Here is a 23210-nt window from a genome sequence, read left to right as displayed (position 1 = left end):
CGTCGCAGTGAAATTATTCACTCCATTCTCCCAGTCGCCTGTCCCGGCGGCCGCCGGCGCACTAGCTCAACGCCGAGTTACCATGGAAAATGGACATTTTCCTTCCTCCATGATGCGCCGCGAGCTGTGGGGGCGAGATGTAGTGCGGAAAACCGCATGGCGCTCGCGAGCTGTGGCCGCCGTGCTTTCCAGAAGTCGGTGCTAGTTGCTCGCAGCCGAAAGGCGTCGTCGCGCACGCGGACGCGCAGAAAAAATGAGCGGCAGCACACCCGGACTGGATGTCGCCAAGAAGTCCTTCGTGCAACTTGGGCGCTGAGCAATTCCAAGTTCTCCTACAGCAGGTCTGGTTTGTGAAGACGGGGCTCTTCCGGAGTATTGGTGAAGGGCAGTCGTTTCTCACTTTGTTCCGTACCAAGGCAGGACGCCCACCCACAGAGCTGACCGATACCGACCAGTGGCACGTCAACATCCTGCCGCTTGCGGCCCAGCAAGGAGTAGGATGACATTTTTCTTGTGAACGGATCTCACACGTTGAACTCAGAGCCGAACTGGTCGCCTTCCAGCAGAAGGGAAAAGCTAATAGGCTTGAGTATTTCACGGTGTGTGTTTTGAATATTATAAGCGTCCTAAACTACTATGTCCTTCCCGAATGTATTTCTAATAGTGTATAGGTACGTTTTGAGATAATCAACGATCAATAGCCAATTACGACCGCTTAAATTTTCTCTTGCTGGTGGAGCAGGAGATAACGCTCAAACCACGTGATAACTTATCATATTATGTCTACTGTCATGTGGGGAGGGCCAGCGCAGCAGCAGCAGCCAGTGGACTACCGCACTAGGCGGCCCACCCACATGTTCTGAGAACATTGAAGAAATAGAGATGTTTGTAATCAATCAATCAATCGCGCGATCACCGAACCCCTGACAGCGAGAGTTACTGAACCAACTGGCGACAACCCTGCAGAGTTGTGCACAAGTGAAGTAGAAGTTATGGGCTTCAAATGCCTAAAAATTACACCAAACGATTATGAACAAGGGAGGGGAAAACCTCAGGTTGCTAGAGCCAACGTTTCGACAAGGGGACTTGTCTTCGTCGGGGCAAAGCGTTCATCATCGGCAGGGATTAAATAGGGCCTTCGCTCCGAGGAGGAAGGCCCCGGGGGTGGGGAAGGAAAGTGATGTGGGAGGAGATGCGTGTCAGGAAGGGGAGGGAGGTGAATCATGATTCCTTAGGCTGCAATAGTGGAACAACTAATATCCGGGGGGTGTGTAATGAACAAAAGGCTTTGAAGGGGCTGCGACGGAGGAGGAGGCGCTGGGTGAACCTGCAAAACTCAGATAAAAGGATTAGTCAACGTGGTACAGGGAAATGAGAACAAGGGGAAAAAAAAAGAAGCTGGCACTGGAAGGAGAAAGGAAGGGGGGCATTTCCAAGGAAGGACAAGGCAGGGGGAGGGGGGGAAATGGCTCGTGTTCAGAGAAAGCCAAAAAGTGGGGGCGGAGGGGGTAACAGGAGTGTCATGGTTTCCGAGAACTGGTAGCAGGGGATTAGGAGAAAAAAAAAGTGAACAAAGGGAGAGGGTGACAAGGCCGGAAATGTGGTGGAAGCTATGATGTGCGAAGGGTGCAAGGAGCGACATTATACTTATGTGAGGTTCTACGAAATAGTCTGACCACGTGCAAGACATTTGTTAATTTAAAATTATGCTGACCCTGGAATGTACCTGAGAGATTCCAGGTTTCCTCTGGACATGTTAATCCCTGTTGGTTGCAGTGTTTTAAATTTGTGGATTAGGAATGCTTCTCTGTATTTTCTGTCCCTAGTCGATTTGAAGCCTGACTGAAGAATGAACAATTTGAGTTCGTCGAATTTGTGATGACGTTGATTAAAATGGGTCGACACTGCCTTCTGTTCATTCCGTGTTGTGTCAGCCCGGTGCCCGTTTAATCTGGCACTCATTGTTTGTCCGGTTTCTGCGATATATTGTTTCTGGCAGTAGGAGCACTGGAGCATGTAGATAATATTGGACGATGTGCAGTCAAAACTGGTCTTTATATCGAAACTGAAATCGCTTGCCGTACTTTTAACCGTAGTGTCCCTTTGTAAATGTCTGCATGTCTTGCATCTAGGTCGAGAGCATGAAGTTACTGTCGGTGGTGGTTTCTTACCGAGCCTAGCATGCACCAGGATGTCCCTCAGGTTTGTGTTGCGTCTGTATGTTACCTTTGGTGCGTCGGTAAATATTTTCTTGAGACGGTCGTTACCAGTTAAAATGGGGTAGTATTTCCGCAGGATATTGTTTATGTTTGGAAGCGCGTTTGAGTATTTCGTTATAAGTGCAGGAGGTCGTTGACTGTTGGCTTTTGTTCGTTTTTTAAGAACTACATCTCGTTTCAAAGTGGTTGCTCGTTGGAACGCATTATTGAGGGTTGTCTGTGGATGGTTTCTGGTGATTAGTGTGTTTTTTAGCGAGTGGAGGTGTTTCAGGTAGTCATGGTCGTCGCTGCATATTCTTCTTAGTCTCGTTGCCTGTCCTACGAATATACCTTGTTTGCAGTGTCTTGGATGATGGCTAGTGAAATCTAAGTATTGTTGTCGGTCAGTAGGCTACCTGTAAAGTGTGGTTTTGAGCTTGCTATTTTCTAAATAGACAGTGGTGTCAAGAAAATTGACTTGCGTTTTCGAGGAGTTGAAGGTGAATTTAATGCTGGAGTGGAATGAATTGAAATGTGTGACGAATGCCTTCAGGGTCTCAGCCCCATGCTCCCATATCATGAAAATATCGTCTATGTACCGCAGGTATGAGTGGTTTTTTTAGAAATGAATTTAGAAGTTTAGATTCTAGTAGCCCCATAAAAATGTTCGCGTAGTTGGGTGCGAAGGGAGTGCCCATGCTTGTTCCAAATACTTGAAGGTAGTAAGAAGAATTGAATTCAAAGTAGTTGAGTGTTAGTACCAATTCAAGTAGCGTGAGGTACACTTCAGTTTCGTGCGGGTGAGGACTTTGAGTTAGAATTTTTAAGAGTGCGTCGATACCTTCATTAATGGGAATATTTGTGTACAAAGCGGCGACGTCAAGTGTGACAAGTATGCTATCTGCTGGGATAATGGAAGCGTCATTCAGAGACTCTATTATGCGGAGAAAGTGCGGTGTATCCTCGACAAAGGAAGGGAGGTGGGTGGGAATATCTGCAAGATAGTTGTTCAGGAAAATTGATAAGTTCTCTGTGGGCGTGTTATTGTTTGAAACGATAGGTCTGCCGGGGATATCTGCGGTAAACAAGTCTTCTTCGGAAACCATATTGATTTTGGGAAGTAGGTAAAAGCGTCCTGCCTGTTTGTTTAGCGGATTTAAGAAGTGGTAATCGGACTGCGTGATTAGTTCTCTTGATAGTAAGTTTGCCAGTTTGTTCAGAATCAATTTGCAGAACTCTGAAGTGGGATCTGAATCTAATTTCCTATAATGACAAGGGTTGTTAAGTTGCCTAAAAGCTTCTTTTTTGTATTTTTCGGCTGGCAGGATAACTATGCTACCTCCTTTGTCTGCAGGTTTAATGACTATATCGGTTCTAGAAGCTAAATGGTTCAGAGTAGCCTGTTCCGTTGGGGTAACGTTTCTGCGTTTTCGAGCTTGCTTTGTTTGGTCTATAATTTCTTTCGAGACAGATTTAATGTACAAGTCTAATTCGGGACTCTGCTGCGCTTCCGGCATCCACGTGCTTTCGGCTTTGAGAGGGATGGGATTAAGGCTGGTTACTGCAGTATTGTGAGCACGTGTTGACCACGTGTTACAGGAAAGAGCTAGGTTACTAATTGGGGTGTTTGCTTTTTCGGCAAAGAATTCCTTAATTCGCAATCTTCGCGGAAATTCTGTGAGGTCTTTGTGAAGTTCATACTCGTTAAGAAACAATATATCGGAGAAACCGGACAAACAATGAGTGCCAGATTAAATGGGCACCGGGCTGACACAACACGGAATGAACAGAAGGCAGTGTCGACCCATTTTAATCAACGCCATCACAAATTCGACGAACTCAAATTGTTCATTCTTCAGTCAGGCTTCAAATCGACTAGGGACAGAAAATACAGAGAAGCATTCGTAATCCACAAATTTAAAACACTGCAACCAACAGGGATTAACATGTCCAGAGGAAACCTGGAATCTCTCAGGTACATTCCAGGGTCAGCATAATTTTAAATTAACAAATGTCTTGCACGTGGTCAGACTATTTCGTAGAACCTCACATAAGTATATTGTCGCTCCTTGCACCCTTCCCACGTCATATCTTCCACCACATTTCCGGCCTTGTCACCCTCTCCCTTTGTTCACTTTTTTTTTTCTCCTAATCCCCTGCTACCAGTTCTCGGAAACCATGACACTCCTGTTACCCCCTCCACCCCCACTTTTTGGCTTTCTCTGAACACGAGCCATTTCCCCCCCTCCCCCTGCCTTGTCCTTCCTTGGAAATGCCCCCCTTCCTTTCTCCTTCCAGTGCCAGCTTCTTTTTTTTTCCCTTGTTCTCATTTCCCTGTACCACGCTGACTAATCCTTTTATCTGAGTTTTGCAGGTTCACACAGCGCCTCCTCCCCCGTCGCAGCCCCTTCAAAGCCTTTTGTTCATTACACACCCCCCGGATATTAGTTGTTCCACTATTGCAGCCTAAGGAATCATGATTCACCTCCCTCCCCTTCCTGACACGCATCCCCTCCCACATCACTTTCCTTCCCCACCCCCGGGGCCTTCCTCCTCGGAGCGAAGGCCCTATTTAATCCCTGCCGATGATGAACGCTTTGCCCAGACGAAGACAAGTCCCCTTGTCGAAACGTTGGCTCTAGCAACCTGAGGTTTTCCCCTCCCTTGTTCATTTTGTGATCGCTAAGGACTATCTACCGCACCCTCTCTCTACCATGGACCAAACGATTATGTTCAACGATGGAAACTAAACAAATTTTATTAATTCCAAATTTGCAGCTGCATAAATATTTTATAACAAAATTTAACATTTGTTTCAAAATTTATACTGTTGCCAGACTTACGTGAATAACCTTGGTGGCCAGATTTCTGAACGAAAACTATCGCTTCCCACTTTTACTTAAAATGCTCAATGGCAACAATTATTTGCTGACACAAAAACAGCCTCATTTCCGCAGCAATCAAAACAGCGTAAGTTCCAATCTTACAACAAAGACATTGTTGTTGAGCTTTCAGATTTTTTATGCAGTGTGGCCAGACGTTTGTGCTCATAATGGCAACTATTTCTATTCGCGGATGTGTTCTGTTTTATAAATTCAAAATTTGTAGCTGCATAAATATTTTATTACAATATTTAACATTTGTTTCAAATTTTTTACTTTGTTGCCAGATTTACGTGAATAACCTTGTTGGCCAGATTTCTGAACCAAACTATCACTTCCCGCTGGTACTAAAAATGCTTAGTGGGAACATATTATTTGCTGACACAAAAACAGCCTCATTTCCGCAGCAATCAAAACAGCGTAAGTTCCAATCTTACAACAAAGACATTGTTGTTGAGCTTTCAGATTTTTTATGCCGTGTGGCCAGACGTTTGTGCTCATAATGGCAACTATTTCTATTCGCGGATATGCTCTGTGTTTTATAAATTCAAAATTTGTAGCTGCCTAAGTATTTTATAACAATATTTAACATTTGTTTCAAAGTTTTTACTTTGTTGCCAGACTTACGTGAATAACCTTGGTGGCCAGATTTCTGAACGAAAACTATCACTTCCCGCTTGTACTAAAAATGCTTAGTGGGAACTTATTATTTGCTGAGACAAAAGGAACCTCATTTCTGCAGCAAGTAAAGCAGTGTGAGCTCCAAGCTTACAACAAAGACATTGTTGTTGAGCTTTCAAATGTTTGATGCATTGTGGCCAGACGTTTGTGCTCATCATGGCAACTATGCATTTCTTATCGCAGATATATTTCGCGTTAGAGTAAAAAGTATTATTTTATTTTTTCTGTTGTGAGGTAGCAATAATTTATGCAACATCTACTCTAAATCTTAGTGAGTCATCTGCATCAACGATGTTACAGCGGCGCCTCGCATCGAGCGCCCGTACCCGCGGTCCGACGCGACATTTCGCCCTGCAGAGGAGCTGCCCAGCCCATATGACGTTTGCATGCGCCCAATCCACCGCTGCAGCTGTCAGTAAGGAGTCCTGGGTGGTATCGCCACGCAGCCATAGGACCTGGAAGAGCATAAGACCGTCGTAAGACTAGCCTTCGAAGCCGCCATTTCCCGAGGGATCTCGGCCGGTTGACAAGGACGCGGGGGGGAGGGTGGGGGGCAAGTCCGCCCTCCTGCCACTTATCAGAACTAAATAAAGTTTTTCTGTGCTAGCTCTGCGCGTAGCCCGTTCCAAGTGTTGTTAGCCCTCTTTTACCAACTAGCAGAGTGTTCATTTTTCTTTAATTTTGCTGCGCTGCCTTACGGCCACAGCAAATTGAATATTTTCTCTGGCCAAGTCGGTCCGCGTTTTGAGGCCAAGACAGAGGCGGGCGGGGAGCACATAGATCAGAACCCCAGAAGCGTGCACGGCGGAGTCCGATTTGCCAGTCGCGGGTGTACTTCCGGGCGACGCGTAAAATTTTCTGTGTACGCAGGACCAAGCAAGCGACATGGGCGAAACACTTCACGCGACGGTGCTGCTTTAACAGCGCCCTACGAGGTCCACAAACAGTGCTAATTATTTACTGTCCAAAGTTCCTGCTATGCAGCGCGCGGGGCTGGAGGGGAGCGGCGGAGTGCTTGCCCTTTGCAAAAAAATACATATGAAAACAAAATGCATATGAAGGCAAAAAGAAATGAGCGCGCGCTGACACGCCGATTAACGGGGAGGACTCTGCGTAGACCTTCGTCAGTGCTGCTGTTTCCAAAGCCATAAAGGCGATCTAGTCGAGCCGACCACCCACTGAAAACTCGTCGCAGTGAAATTATTCACTCCATTCTCCGAGTCGCTTGTCCCGGCGGCCGCCGGCGCACTAGCTCAACGCCGAGTTACCATGGAAAAAGGACATTTTCCTTCCTCCATGATGCGCCGCGAGCTGTGGGGGCGAGATCTAGTGCGGAAAACCGCATGGCGCTCGCGAGCTGTGGCCGCCGTGCTTTCCAAAAGTCGGTGCTAGTTGCTCGCAGCCGAAAGGCGCCGTCGCGCACGCGGAGGCGCAGAAAAAAAGAGCGGCAGCACACCCGGACTGGATGTCGCCTAGAAGTCCTTCGTGCAACTTGGGCGCTGAGCAACTCCAAGTTCTCCTACAGCAGGTCTGGTTTGCGAAGACGGGGCTCTTCCGGAGTATTGGTGTAGGGCAGTCGTTTCTCACTTTGTTCCGTACCAAGGCAGGACGCCCACCCACAGAGCTTACCGATACCGACCAGTGGCACGTCAACATCCTACCGCTTGCGGCCCAGCAAGGAGTAGGATGACATTTTCTAGTGAACGGATCTCACACGTTGAACTCAGAGCCGAACTGGTCGCCTTTCAGCAGAAGGGAAAAGCTAATAGGCTTGAGTATTTCACGGTGTGTGTTTTGAATATTATAAGCGTCCTAAACTACTATGTCCTTCCCGAATGTATTTCTAATAGTGTATAGGTACGTTTTGGGATAATCAACGATCAATAGCCAATTACGACCGCTTAAATTTTTCTCTTGCTGGTGGAGCAGAAGATAACGCTCAAACCACGTGATAACTTATCATATCATGTCTACTGTCATGTGGGGAGGACCAGCGCAGCAGCAGCAGCCAGTCGACTACCGCACTTGGCGGCCCACCCACATGTTCTGAGAACATTGAAGAAATAAAGATGTTTGTAATCAATCAATCAATCGCGCGATCACCGAACCCCTGACAGCGAGAGTCACTGAACCAACTGGCGACAACCCTGCAGAGTTGTGCACAAGTGTAGTAGAAGTTATGGGCTTCAAATGCCTAAAAATTACACCAAACGATTATGTGCAACGATGGAAACTAAACAAATTTTATTAATTCCAAATTTGCAGCTGCATAAATATTTTATAACAAAATTTAACATTTGTTTCAAAATTTAGACTGTTGCCAGACTTACGTGAATAACCTTGGTGGCCAGATTTCTGAACGAAAACTATCACTTCCCACTTTTACTAAAAATGCTCAGTGGCAACTATTATTTGCTGACACAAAAACAGCCTCATTTCCGCAGCAATCAAAACAGCGTAAGTTCCAATCTTACAACAAAGACATTGTTGTTGAGCTTTCAGATTTTTTATGCAGTGTGGCCAGACGTTTGTGCTCATAATGGCAACTATTTCTATTCGCGGATATGTTCTGTTTTATCAATTCAAAATTTGTAGCTGCGTAATTATTTTATAACAATATTTAACATTTGTTTCAAATTTTTTACTTTGTTGCCAGACATACGTGAATAACCTTGGTGGCCAGATTTCTGAACCAAATTATCACTTCCCGCTTGTACTAAAAATGCTTAGTGGAAACATATTATTTTCTGACACAAAAACAGCCTCATTTCCGCAGCAATCAAAACAGCGTAAGTTCCAATCTTACAACAAAGACATTGTTGTTGAGCTTTCAGATTTTTTATGCCGTGTGGCCAGACGTTTGTGCTCATAATGGCAACTATTTCTATTCGCGGATATGTTCTGTGTTTTACAAATTCAAAATTTGTAGCTGCCTAAGTATTTTATAACAATATTTAACATTTGTTTCAAAGTTTTTACTTTGTTGCCAGACTTACGTGAATAACCTTGGTGGCCAGATTTCTGAACGAAAACTATCACTTCCCGCTTGTACTAAAAATGCTTAGTGGGAACTAATTATTTGCTGAGACAAAAGGAACCTCATTTCTGCAGCAAGTAAAACAGTGTGAGCTCCAAGCTTACAACAAAGACATTGTTGTTGAGCTTTCATATTTTTGATGCATTGTGGCCAGACGTTTGTGCTCATCATGGCAACTATGCATTTCTTATCGCAGATATATTTCGCGTTAGAGTAAAAGGTATTATTTTATTTTGTCTGTTGTGAGGTAGCAATAATTTATGCAACATCTAGTCTAAATCTTAGTGAGTCGTCTGCATCAACGATGTTACAGCGGCGCCTCGCATCGAGCGCCCGTACCCGCGGTCCGACTCGGCATTTCGCCCTGCAGAGGAGCTGCCCAGCCCATATGACGTTTGCATGCGCCCAATCCACCGCTGCAGCTGTCAGTAAGGAGTCCTGGGTGGTATCGCCACGCAGGCATAGGACCTGCAAGAGCATAAGACCGTCGTAAGACTAGCCTTCGAAGCCGCCAGGTCCCGAGGGATCTCGGCCGGTTGACAAGGACGCGGGGGGGGGGGGGAGGGTGGGGGGCAAGTCCGCCCTCCTGCCACTTATCTGAACTAAATAAAGTTTGTCTGTGCTAGCTCTGCGCGTAGCCCGTTCCAAGTGTTGTTAGCCCTCTTTTACCAACTAGCAGAGTGTTCATTTTTCTTTAATTTTGCTGCGCTGCCTTACGGCCACAGCAAATTGAATATTTTCTCTGGCCAAGTCGGTCTGCGTTTTAAGGCCAAGACAGAGGCGGGCGGGGAGCACATAGATCAGAACCCCAGAAGCGTGCACCGCGGAGTCCGATTTGCCAGTCGCGGGTGTACTTCCGGGCGACGCGTATAATTTTCCGTGTATGCAGGACCAAGCAAGCGACACGGGCGAAACACTTCACGCGACGGTGATGCTCTAACAGCGCCCTACGAGGTCCACAAACAGCGCTAATTATTTACTGTCCAAAGTTCCTGCTATGCAGCGCGCGGGGCTGGAGGGAAGCGGCGGAGTGCTTGCCCTTTGCAAAAAAATACATATGAAAACAAAATGCATATGAAGGCAAAAAGAAATGAGCGCGCGCTGACACGCCGATTAACGGGGAGGACTCTGCGTAGACCTTCGTCAGTGCTGCTGTTTCCACAGCCATAAAGGCGATCTAGTCGAGCCGACCACCCACTGAAAACTCGTCGCAGTGAAATTATTCACTCCATTCTCCCAGTCGGCTGTCCGGGCGGCCACCGGCGCACTCGCTCAACGCCGAGTTACCATGGAAAAAGGACATTTTCCTTCCTCCATGATGCGCCGCGAGCTGTGGGGGCGAGATCTAGTGCGGAAAACCGCATGGCGCTCGCGAGCTGTGGCCGCCGTGCTTTCCAAAAGTCGGTGCTAGTTGTTCACAGCCGAAAGGCGTCGTCGCGCGCGCGGAGGCGCAGAAAAAATGATCGGCAGCCTACCGAGAGGGCGCTGCGGTCGCCGACGGGAGGGGACGCGCTTCTCATCGGCCCCTGCTTTTATGCCAATTAACGCAGTGTTAATTTACAGTTAAAGCGATATATTTGGTATCAAAGTGTGTGCGAAGGTGCGGGGCATCGACCGGTACCAGTTTTGACCAAGTGGTACGTGATTCTCCCGATTTACGAGGACTTTTCTCTGGTGCGGTGCTAGGCCTAGCGTCGGCCTACCACAAGTACGGCCACCGGTGGCGACGGGCCCGGCCGCTAGGCCTAACCCGACGACGAGTACGACCAAGCTGGCGTCCGAGAATGGAAGTGGCCACGTCGATGGGAGACAACATAACGTCAGCGCCGAGCATCGGCAGTCTCGGCGGGCGTACGTCCATTGAAGTTCCCGGAGAGGACATTACACCGGAAGAAGCCGAAGGCTGGTCGGCCTCCGGCAAGCGCATCAAGCAGATCATGGGCGGCAAGGAAAACGGTGAGTCCGCCGCCACTACTCGCCAGTCTAGACCCAAGACTAGGGCCAGTTTTCCTAAGAGAGTTGCAGCCTCGGTATAGAAAGCGGCGATGATGCCGATAGACATGCCGAAGGAAGACACCAAGATAGTCATGAGACCATGGGGAGGTCTCAACGTAGCGAGAACTGAGGTTTCAATAATTATGTCGGCCGTCATGACGGCGGTTCGAATAACGAAGGAAGAAGCCAAAGCAGACACCATCTGCACGAACGCGCAGCAAAACATCATCGTGGTCAGCACCCCCGACGAGAGGCGTGCCACGCTGTACTCTAAGGTCAAAACCCTAAACGTAGGAGACAAGGCATACGAAGTCAGCGCCTACCGAACGGCGCCGGACGGCACGGTCAAGGGAGTCATCCGAGGCATAGCCGTACACGACACCCCGGAAGAGATAACCGAAAACATCGTGAACCCATGCAACCCCCTAGCGGTGGAGGCGCGCAGAATCGGCAATACAACCACAGTGATAGTACTCTTCGCTGGACAAAAAGTACCGAACTACGTCAAGTATGGCTCGGTATTAGTCAGGTGCGGGCTTTACCGCAATCACTTTGACGTGTGCAGGCAATGCGGCAGGATCGGCCATAGAAGAGACGTATGTCCGAATCCCAATGCCAAAGTATGCTTCGGCTGCGAAATCGTGAACCCCAGCGAGGATCACAAACGCGAATGCAAGCCCAAGTGCAAGCTCTGCGGGGGACAGCATCCAACAGGCGAGAGGGAATGCAAAAGCAAGTACAAGATGCCGTATGTGGTCAGAAAACGGCAATGGGAACGCAAGATGGAAGCCATGCAGCAACAACTGGATCCGAAAAGCTTTCCGCCGCTGCGAGCGCCGTCTGCTGAGAGACCCCGCGGGGATTCGAGGCAGCGCGACAGCAGCCGCAAGAGGGACAACAGCAAGGGAGGCAGGAGCGCCAGCCGCCACAGACCGTCGCAGTCGGAGGAAAGAGTCACCTGGGCCGAAGCAGTCAAGGCTAACATGACAGAGAAAAGACAACCACCGGCGCAAAACGCCACGAAGAAGTTCCAAGAAGAGAATGGAATGGTAATAAAAGCCCTAAGAGACGAGAACGAGAAGCTAAAGCAGAGAATCGCCGAGCAGGACGCAACCATCAAGGAAATCAACGCGAAGCTAACGACATTATTTGCGATGCAGCAACAGCAGCTGCTCTTGCCGAAGCCCGCACAAGAGAGGGAACAAGAAGAGATAACCGAGGACGAACTAGAGGTCGAGGTGGACCCGAGAGCCACGAAAACGGCGGGACCGGCTTCCAAGAGGAGAGCCATAGAGGTCGCCAAGGAACGAAAGACAATGGAGAGAATCGAAAAACAGGACGTCAGACTCGACCGTCTGGAGGCGACCAGCAAGGAAACCAACGAACGACTTACTGCGCTCGCGCAAACGGTTCAGCAGATGACAACGAATATACAGAGCACGATCCAGAACATGATGGTGCAAATGCAAGCACAGCTGCAGACGCAGATACAGGCACAAATACAATGTATGGAAGCACAGATCACCGCCAAACTGCAGCAATCATGGACGGGACAGCAAGTACAGCAGCATCCACACCCCCAGTGAGAGACCTCTTGGTCTGGCACTGGAACTGCAACGGCTTTACCGGCAAGAGAGCAGTGCTGCAGCAACACTTGCAGCAACTAACGAGGAAACCAGACGTCATAATGATTCAAGAAACACACAGCGAAGAGACGCCGAAACTACCGGGCTACCGATCGCACGACAGCCCGCCGAGCAAAAGGGACACGTCCAAGGGCAAGGGCAGAGGGGTCTGCACCTTCGTTAGGAGAGGGATCACCTTCGTGGAACACGAAATGATCGGCAGAAGCGCCATCGAACACTGCACGGTGGAAGTAATCACGGGAAAGAAGAGGAGGGAGAGCACTTTCCTGGTGAACGTCTACAGCAACCCGTCCCACGGACAACAGAAATTCAAGGCACTGTTCCACAAGGCAGCTTCAGTCGCGGGAAGCAATACGCTCGTAGTGTGCGGAGACTTTAACGCACCGAGCCAAGACTGGGGCTACCACAGAACGACGGTCAAGGGGAGAGAGCTGATGCAAGACGCCACCGACGTCGGACTGAACCTAATCACGGATCCGGCCTTTCCCACCAGGATCGGCACATCTGTTCCGAGAGACACAACTCCGGACCTTACCTTCATCAAAACTGAAGGAGGATCAAGAGAAGCGAAATGGAGAAACACGGGCCAAGAGCTGGGCAGCGATCACTACATCGTAGAGGTCGTCATACTGCTCGAAGGCCAAGGCAACACCGGCATAAGAAAGCATCGCATTACGGACTGGGACGCCTTTCGAAAGGCGCTACCCGCGGTGCAAGAGGACATTACGGACATCGAGCAATGGGCGGCCAACATCGTTGAGACGACGGAAGGAGCCACCAAAGAGTTAGAGACGGACGAACGGATAGACAAGATGGACAGTCGGCTGGCCCACCTGATAGAAGCCAAGCAGTCCATAAAGGCGAGGTGGCAGAAGCGACGAACCAACCGAAGTCTAAGGAAGAAGATCGCCGAGCTCAACAGGCAGATCGAGGTCCACTGCAGGGTGCTATGCACCCAACAGTGGAACGAGGCCTGCAACGAAGCCGACGGACAGATGCACAAGGGCAAGACGTGGAACATGCTGCGGCACCTCCTCGACGAAACCAAGACCAAGGGCCACCAACACAACAACCTGGCCAGGATCCTACACAAGGCAATCTGCGAACACGGGAAGGACGAGGTCAAGCGGCGCTTGGACGCCAAGTACCTGCCGACCACCCCCACGGAAAGACACCCGGATTACCAAGGCAAGGAGAACGAGACGCTAGATCGCGACATCCAGACCTGGGAAGTAAGAGTTGCCCTGCAGGAACTCAATGGAATGTCTGCCGCGGGTCCCGATCGAGTGACCAACAGAGCGCTCAAGAACCTCAACGAAGCGGCCATCGAAACGCTCACGAACTTCTACAACAAGTGCTGGCAAGAAGGAAGGCTACCCAAGCAATGGAAAGCAGCCAAGACGATCCTCATCACCAAGCCTGGCAGGCCGCCCAACATAGAGAACCTCAGGCCGATCTCACTCAGTTCGTGCGTGGGAAAGGTCCTCGAGCACGTTCTCATGAACAGGTGGCAGCGTTACCTTGAAGAATCGGAGCTTTACCCAAACTCCATCATCGGGTTTCGGAACAAACTCGGGACGCAAGACGCCATGATCTTACTGAAGAACGAGATCATCGACGATACGACGGGCACCAAGGACAACAGAGCCGTACTCGGGCTGGACTTGCAGAGCGCCTTTGATAAAGTGAGGCACTCGGCTATCCTGGCCCAAGTATCCAGGCTAAACATGGGCAGGAGGACATACCAGTACATCAAAGACTTCCTGACGGAACGAACCACCGAAATCTGTGCGGGAGACCTACAGCTCGAAGAGAAGAAGCTGGGCAGCGTCGGAACTCTGCAGGGGTCGGTGATCTCCCCGTTACTCTTCAACCTCGTGATGATCGGGGTGGCCACCCGGCTACAAAGAGTAGCGGGAGTCCGGCACACCATCTACGCCGACGACGTGACGCTATGGGTACCGGGAGGAAGCGACGGACACATCGAGACAACGCTGCAAGAAGCGGTCAACGCCATCGAGGAGCAGCTGGACGGGTCTGGACTCGTTTGCTCCCCGGCCAAGTCAGAACTGCTGGTGATTCCCCCGAAAGGAGCGCGCAGGAAAAGAAAGAATATGGAAGTCAAGTACGAGCGTCCCAAGATCACGGTCAAGACGGCGGGAGGACAGGTAATACCGCAGGTCGAGAAGATTCGGACTCGGGCTGCTCGTCCAGCGAAACCGAGTCAACGGTGACACGGTCAACAAGCTCGCGGGCAAGGCGGCTGCGGCAATGAGACTCATCAAGAGGGTGTCCAACAGAAAAGCGGGGATGAAGGTGGAGAGCCTGACTAGGCTCGTTCAATCCTTCGCAGTTAGCCACATAACGTACGTGGCCGCCTTCCACAACTGGAGGCCGAGTGAACTTAACAAGATAGACGCCACCATACGCAAGGCGTATAAGGCGGCACTCGGTCTCCTCGGGGGCACGAGCACCGCAAAATTCATGGCGCTGGGAGTCCACAACACACTGGACGAAATAGCCGAAGCACAGAGAACGGCGCAACTCGAGCGTCTCTCCGAAACGAGAACCGGAAGACACAGCTACTGCGGGACCTTGGCCTCGAACCGAGGGAAGGCGAGCAGCAGAAAGACTTACCTATACCAGATAGCATCAACAGAAAGCTCACGGTCTTCCCGATCCCGAAGAAGGTGAACCCCGAGCACAACAGGGAGCGGAGGTTGGCGAGGGCCAGGGCTCTCGTGGACCTCCACGCCAAAGAAGGCGCCGCCTACGTGGACGCGGCAGAGTATCAAGGGAGCACCGACGCATACGCGGCGGTAGTTGTCGGGGATCGACGGGTGCAACGAAGACCGCGGTGAGCGTCCGGACTCGAGAAGCGCACCGGGCGGAGGAGGTGGCCATCGCCTTGGCCGTTACCGACCCCGGATGTACTACAGTGTTGTGTGACTCTAGAACGGCAGTGAAGAACTACGCCAAGGGTAGGGTATGTAGTGAGGCCGCGAGCATACTGCGCAAGGCCGAAGACATCGGACGCAACAGTCCTGTGGTGATCAAGTGGTTTCCGGCCCACATTGGCAGTGACGTGTCGGAACGCGGAAACGTGAACCACAACGAGACGGCCAATTCGGCCGCGCGAGGCCTAACCAACCGCGCGGCTGAAAGCACGGCCGACTCGGAGTCCTGGTCGCGGCGCAGTGCCAAGGACAAGATGACCACCTTCAACGAAATAGTGAAATGGTACAGACTGAACAGACAGACTATGCCGCCACCTCACCCGGGGCTTACCCGGAAGGAGGCAGTGTTATATAGACAGTTACAGACGGGGTCCCTGCTCACCCCGGTGCTAGCTAAGCACGTGTGTCCGAGTGTGCACGCGAGCGACATATGCAGACTGTGCGCGAAGGAGAGAGCCACCGCGGCTCACGTCCTTTGGGACTGTAGCGTAAATCCGCGCGAAGCCAGCGAGAAGACGACGATCCCACCGCAGCTAGAGGCTGCAACGAGAAGCTGTGATCGAAAAGACACAACTCAAGGCTGTCCAGCAGGTCTCGGCAGCTCTCGAGAGGCAGCGACCGAGCGAAACCGAGGAGAGGGGGGCGGCACCCCCAGGAAGGGGGCGGCGGCCCTCTCGAACCCGCGGAAGTAGCGAGGGACGTAACAAGACCTCAAGGAGCACAACGCACGAGATTGACGTAGTGGCCGCGTCGCGGTAAAAGCTTGTCCTCCCTGATTGGAGGGAGCCTAACCGACTCTGCAGGCTTTCTAAATAAAAGTTGTTCTCTCTCTCTCTCGCAGCACACCCGGACTGGATGTCGCCAAGAAGTCCTTCGTGCAACTTGGGCGCTGAGCAATGCCAAGTTCTCCTACAGCAGGTCTGGTTTGCGAAGACGGGGCTCTTCCGGAGTATTGGTGTAGGGCAGTCGTTTCTCACTTTGTTCCGTACCAAGGCAGGACGCCCACCCACGGAGCTGACCGATACCGACCAGTGGCACGTCAACATCCTACTGCTTGCGGCGCAGCAAGGAGTAGGATGACATTTTTCTAGTGAACCGATCTCACACGTTGAACTCAGAGCCGAACTGGTCGCCTTTCAGCAGAAGGGAAAAGCTAATAGGCTTGAGTATTTCACGGTGTGTGTTTTGAATATTATAAGCGTCCTAAACTACTATGTCCTTCCCGAATGTATTTCTAATAGTGTATAGGTACGTTTTGGGATAATCAACGATCAATAGCCAATTACGACCGGTTAAATTTTTCTCTTGCTGGTGGAGCAGAAGATAACGCTCAAACCACGTGGTAACTTATCATATCATGTCTACTGTCATGTGGGGAGGGCCAGCGCAGCAGCAGCAGCCAGTGGACTACCGCACTAGGCGGCCCACCCACATGTTCTGAGAACATTGAAGAAATAAAGATGTTTGTAATCAATCAATCAATCGCGCGATCACCGAACCCCTGACAGCGAGAGTCACTGAACCAACTGGCGACAACCCTGCAGAGTTGTGCACAAGTGAAGTAGAAGTTATGGGCTTCAAATGCCTAAAAATTACACCAAACGATTATGTGCAACGATGGAAAATAAACAAATTTTGTTAATTCCAAATTTGCAGCTGCATAAATATTTTATAACAAAATTTAACATTTGTTTCAAAATTTAGACTGTTGCCAGACTTACGTGATTAACCTTGGTGGCCAGATTTCTGAACCAAACTATCACTTCCCGCTTATACTAAAAATGCTTAGTGGGAACTTATTATTTGTTGAGAAAAAAGGAACCTCATTTCTGCAGCAAGTAAAACAGTGTGAGCTCCAAGCTTACAACAAAGACATTGTTGTTGAGCTTTCAAATTTTTGATGCATTGTGGCCAGACGTTTGTGCTCGTCATGGCAACTATGCATTTCTTATAGCAGATATGTTTCGCGTTACAGTAAAAAGTATTATTTTATTTTTTCTGTTGTGAGGTAGCAATAATTTATGCAACATCTAGTCTAAATCTTAGTGAGTCGTCTGCATCAACGATGTTAGAGCGGCGCCTCGCATCGAGCGCCCGTACCCGCGGTCCGACGCGGCATTTCGCCCTGCAGAGGAGCTACCCAGCCCATATGACATTTGCATGCGCCCAATCCACCGCTCCAGCTGTCAGTAAGGATTCCTGGGTGGTATCGCCACGCAGCCATAGGACCTGGAAGAGCATAAGACCGTCGTAAGACAAGCCTTCGAAGCCGCCTGGTCCCGAGGGATTTCGGCCTTTTGACAAGGACGCGGGAGGGAGGGTGGGGGGCAAGTCCGCATTCCTGCCACTTATCTGAACTAAATAAAGTTTGTCTGTGCTAGCTCTGCGCGTAGCCCGTTCCAAGTGTTGTTAGCCCTCTATTACCAACTAGCAGAGTGTTCATTTTTCTTTAATTTTGCTGCGCTGCCTTACGGCCACAGCAAATTGAATATTTTCTCTGGCCAAGTCGGTCCGCGTTTTGAGGCCAAGACAGAGGCGGGCGGGGAGCACATAGATCAGAACCCCAGAAGCGTGCACGGCGGAGTCCGATTTGCCAGTCGCGGGTGTACTTCCGGGTGACGCGTAAAATTTTCTGTGTATGCAGGACCAAGCAAGCGACACGGGCGAAACACTTCACGCGAGGGTGCTACTCTAACAGCGCCCTACGAGGTCCACAAACAGTGCTAATTATTTACTGTCCAAAGTTCCTGCTATGCAGCGCGCGGGGCTGGAGGGAAGCGGCGGAGTGCTTGCCCTTTGCAAAAAAATACATATGAAAACAAAATGCATATGAAGGCAAAAAGAAATGAGCGCGCGCTGACACGCCGGTTAACGGGGAGGACTCTGCGTAGACCTTCGTCAGTGCTGCTGTTTCCAAAGCCATAAAGGCGATCTAGTCGAGCCGACCACCCACTGAAAACTCGTCGCAGTGAAATTATTCACTCCATTCTCCCAGTCGCTTGTCCCGGCGGCCGCCGGCGCACTAGCTCAACGCCGAGTTACCATGGAAAAAGTACATTTTCCTTCCTCCATGATGCGCCGCGAGCTGTGGGGGCGAGATCTAGTGCGGAAAACCGCTTGGCGCTCGCGAGCTGTGGCCGCCGTGCTTTCCAAAAGTCGGTGCTAGTTGCTCGCAGCCGAAAGGCGTCGTCGCGCACGCGGAGGCGCAGAAAAATGAGCGGCAGCACACCCGGACTGGATGTCGCCAAGAAGTCCTTCGTGCAATTTGGGCGCTGAGCAACTCCAAGTTCTCCTACAGCAGGTCTGGTTTGCGAAGACGGGGCTCTTCCGGAGTATTGGTGTAGGGCAGTCGTTTCTCACTTTGTTCCGTACCAAGGCAGGACGCCCACCCACAGAGCTGACCGATACCGACCAGTGGCACGTCAACATCCTACTGCTTGCGGCCCAGCAAGGAGTAGGTTGACATTTTTCTAGTGAACGGATCTCACACGTTGAACTCAGAGCCGAACTGGTCGCCTTTCAGCAGAAGGGAAAAGCTAATAGGCTTTTGTATTTCACGGTGTGTGCTTTGAATATTATAAGCGTCCTAAACTACTATGTCCTTCCCGAATGTATTTCTAATAGTGTATAGGTACGTTTTGGGATAATCAACGATCAATAGCCAATTACGACCGGTTGATTTTTACTCTTGCTGGTGCAGCAGAAGATAACGCTCAAACCACGTGATAACTTATCATGTCATGTCTACCTTCATGTGGGGAGGGCCAGCGCAGCAGCAGCAGCCAGTGGACTACCGCACTAGGCGGCCCACCCACATGTTCTGAGAACATTGAAGAAATAAAGATGTTTGTAATCAATCAATCAATCGCGCCATCACCGAACCCCTGACAGCGAGAGTCACTGAACCAACTGGCGACAACCCTGCAGAGTTGTGCACAAGTGTAGTAGAAGTTATGGGCTTCAAATGCCTAAAAATTACAGCAAACGATTATGTGCAACGATGGAAACTAAACAAATTTTATTAATTCCAAATTTGCAGCTGCATAAATATTTTATAACAAAATTTAACATTTGTTTCAAAATTTAGACTGTTGCCAGACTTACGTGAATCACCTTGGTTGCAGATTTCTGAACGAAAACTATCACTTGCCACTTTTACTAAAAATGCTCAGTGGCAACATATTATTTGCTGACACAAAAACAGCCTCATTTCCGCAGCAATCAAAACAGCGTAAGTTCCAATCTTACAACAAAGACTTTGTTGTCGAGCTTTCAGATTTTTTATGCAGTGTGGCCAGACGTTTGTGCTCATAATGGCAACTATTTCTATTCGCGGATATGTTCTGTGTTTTATAAATTCAAGATTTGTAGCTGCCTAAGTATTTTATAACAATATTTAACATTTGTTTCAAATTTTTTACTTTGTTGCCAGACTAACGTGAATAACCTTGGTGGCCAGATTTCTGAACGAAAACTATCACTTCCCGCTTGTACTAAAAATGCTTAGTGGGAACTTATTATTTGCTGAGAAAAAAGGAACCTCATTTCTGCAGCAAGTAAAACAGTGTGAGCTCCACGCTAACAACAAACACATTGTTGTTGATCTTTCAAATTTTTGATGCATTGTGGCCAGACGTTTGTGCTCATCATGGCAACTATGAATTTCTTATCGCAGATATATTTCGCGTTAGAGTAAAACGTATTATTTTATTTTTTCTGTTGTGAGGTAGCAATAATTTATGCAACATCTAGTCTAAATCTTAGTGAGTCGTCTGCATCAACGATGTTACAGCGGCGCCTCGCATCGAGCGCCCGTACCCGCGGTCCGACGCGGCACTTCGCCCTGCAGAGGAGCTGCCCAGCCCATATGACGTTTGCATGCGCCCAATCCACCGCTGCAGCTGTCAGTAACGAGTCCTGGGTGGTATCGCCACGCAGCCATAGGACCTGGAAGAGCATAAGACCGTCGTAAGACAAGCCTTCGAAGCCGCCAGGTCCCGAGGGATCTCGGCCGGTTGACAAAAATGCGGGGGGGAGGGTGGGGGGCAAGTCCGCCCTCCTGCCACTTATCTGAACTAAATAAAGTTTGTCTGTGCTAGGCCAAGACAGAGGCGGGCGGGGAGCACATAGATCAGAACCCCAGAAGCGTGCACGGCGGAGTGCGATTTGAAAGTCGCGGGTGTAGTTCCGGGCGACGCGTAAAATTTTCTGTGTATGCAGGACCAAGCAAGCGACACGGGCGAAACACTTCACGCGACAGTGCTGCTCTAACAGCGCCCTACGAGGTCCACAAGCAGTGCTAATTATCTACTGTCCAAAGTTCCTGCTATGCAGCGCGCGGGGCTGGAGGGAAGCGGCGGAGTGCTTGCCCTTTGCAAAAAAATACATATGAAAACAAAATGCATATGAAGGCAAAAAGAAATGAGCGCGCGCTGACACGCCGATAAACAGGGAGGACTCTGCGTAGACCTTCGTCAGTGCTGCTGTTTCCAAAGCCATAAAGGCGTTCTAGTCGAGCCGACCACCCACTGAAAACTCGTCGCAGTGAAATTATTCACTCCATTCTCCCAGTCGCCTGTCCCGGCGGCCGCCGGCGCAATCGCTCAACGCCGAGTTACCATGGAAAGGGGATATTTTCCTTCCTCCGTGACGCGCCGCGAGCGGTGGGGGCGAAATCTAGTGCGGAAAACCGCTTGGCGCTCGCGAGCTGTGGCCGCCGTGCTTTCAAAATGTCGGTGCTAGTTGTTCGCAGCCGAAAGGCGTCGTCGCGCGCGCTGAGGCGCAGAAAAAAATGAGCGGCAGCACAGCCGGACTGGATGTCGCCAAGAAGTGCTTCGTGCAACTTGGGCGCTGAGCAACGCAAAGTTCTCCTACAGCAGGTCTGGTTTGCGAAGACGGGGCTCTTCCGGAGTATTGGTGTAGGGCAGTCGTTTCTCACTTTGTTCCGTACCAAGGCAGGACGCCCACCCACGGAGCTGACCGATACCGACCAGTGGCACGTCAACATCCTACTGCTTGCGGCCCAGCAAGCAGTAGGATGACATTTTTCTAGTGAGCCGATCTCACACGTTGAACTCAGAGCCGAACTGGTCGCCTTTCAGCAGAAGGGAAAAGCTAAAAGGCTTGAGTATTTCACGGTGTGTGTTTTGAATATTATAAGCGTACTAAATTACTATTTCCTTCCCGAATGTATTTCAAATAGTGTATAGGTACGTTTTGGGATAATCAACGATCAATAGCCAATTACGACCGGTTAAATTTTGCTCTTGCTGGTGGAGCAGAAGGTAACGCTCAAACCACGTGATAACTTATCATGTCATGTCTACTGTCATGTGGGGAGGGCCAGAGCAGCAGCAGGAGCCAGTGGACTACCGCACTAGGCGGCCCACCCACATGTTCTGAGAACATTGAAAAAATAAAGATGTTTGTAATCAATCAATCAATCGCGCGATCACCGAGCCCCTGACAGCGAGAGTCACTGAACCAACTGGCGACAACCCTGCAGAGTTGTGCACAAGTGTAGTAGAAGTTATGGGCTTCAAATGCCTAAAAATTACACCAAACGATTATGTGCAACGATACAAACTAAACAAATTTTAATAATTCCAAATTTGCAGCTGCATAAATATTTTATAAGAAAATTAAACATTTGTTTCAAAATTTAGACTGTTGCCAGACTTACGTGAATAACCTTGGTGGCCAGATTTCTGAACGAAAACTATCACTTCCCACTTTTACTAAAAATGCTCAATGGCAACATATTATTTGCTGACACAAAAACAGCCTCATTTTCGCAGCAATCAAAACAGCGTAAGTTCCAATCTTACAACAAAGACATTGTTGTTGAGCTTTCAGATTTTTTATGCAGTGTGGCCAGACGTTTGTGCTCATAATGGAAACTATTTCTATTCTCGGATATGTTCTTAGTTTTATAAATTCAAAATTTGTAGCTGCATAATTATTTTATAACAATATATAACATTTGTTTCAAATTTTTTACTTTGTTGCCAGAGTTACGTGAATAACCTTGGTGGCCAGATTTCTGAACCAAACTATCACTTCCCGCTTGTACTAAAAATGCTTAGTGGGAACATATTATTTGCTGACACAAAAACAGCCTCATTTCCGCAGCAATCAAAACAGCGTAAGTTCCAATCTTACAACAAAGAAATTGCTGTTGAGCTTTCAGATTTTTTATGCTGTGTGGCCAGACGTTTGTGCTCATAATGGCAACTATTTCTACTCGCGGATATGTTCTCTGTTTTATAAATTCAAAATTTGTAGCTGCCTAAGTATTTTATAACAATATTTAACATTTGTTTCAAATTTTTTACTTTGTTGCCAGACTTACGTCAATAACCTTGGTGGCCAGATTTCTGAACGAAAACTATCACTTCCCGCTTGTACTAAAAATGCTTAGTGGGAGCTTATTATTTGCTGAGACAAAAGGAACCTCATTTCTGCAGCAAGTAAAACAGTGTGAGCTCCAAGCTTACAACAAAGACATTGTTGTTGAGCTTTCAAATTTTTTATGCATTGTGGCCAGACGTTTGTGCTCATCATGGCAACTATGCATTTCTTATCGCAGATATATTTCGCGTTAGAGTAAATAATATTATTTTATTTTTTCTGCTGTGAGGTAGCAATAATTTATGCAACATCTAGTCTAAATCTTAGTGAGTCGTCTGCATCAACGATGTTACAGCGGCGCCTCGCATCGAGCGCCCGTAAACGCGGTCCGACGCGGCATTTCGCCCCGCAGAGGAGCTGCCCAGCCCATATGACGTTTGCATGCGCCCAATCCACCGCTGCAG

At 49.2% G+C, this 23210-nt stretch overlaps 1 pseudogene; it reads left to right on the top strand.

Moving 5' to 3' along the window:
• The window catches only part of LOC149357633 (uncharacterized), a 48905-nt pseudogene that overhangs the window by 16862 nt on the left and 8833 nt on the right, over positions 1–23210 (top strand).

This window comes from Amblyomma mixtum, chromosome 3 (genome assembly GCF_055824585.1).
Source record: "Amblyomma mixtum isolate Tamu chromosome 3, ASM5582458v1, whole genome shotgun sequence".
Lineage (NCBI taxonomy): Eukaryota > Metazoa > Arthropoda > Arachnida > Ixodida > Ixodidae > Amblyomma > Amblyomma mixtum.
Note: the sequence above shows the minus strand (reverse complement) of the source record. Positions and strands in the feature narration are given on the sequence as shown.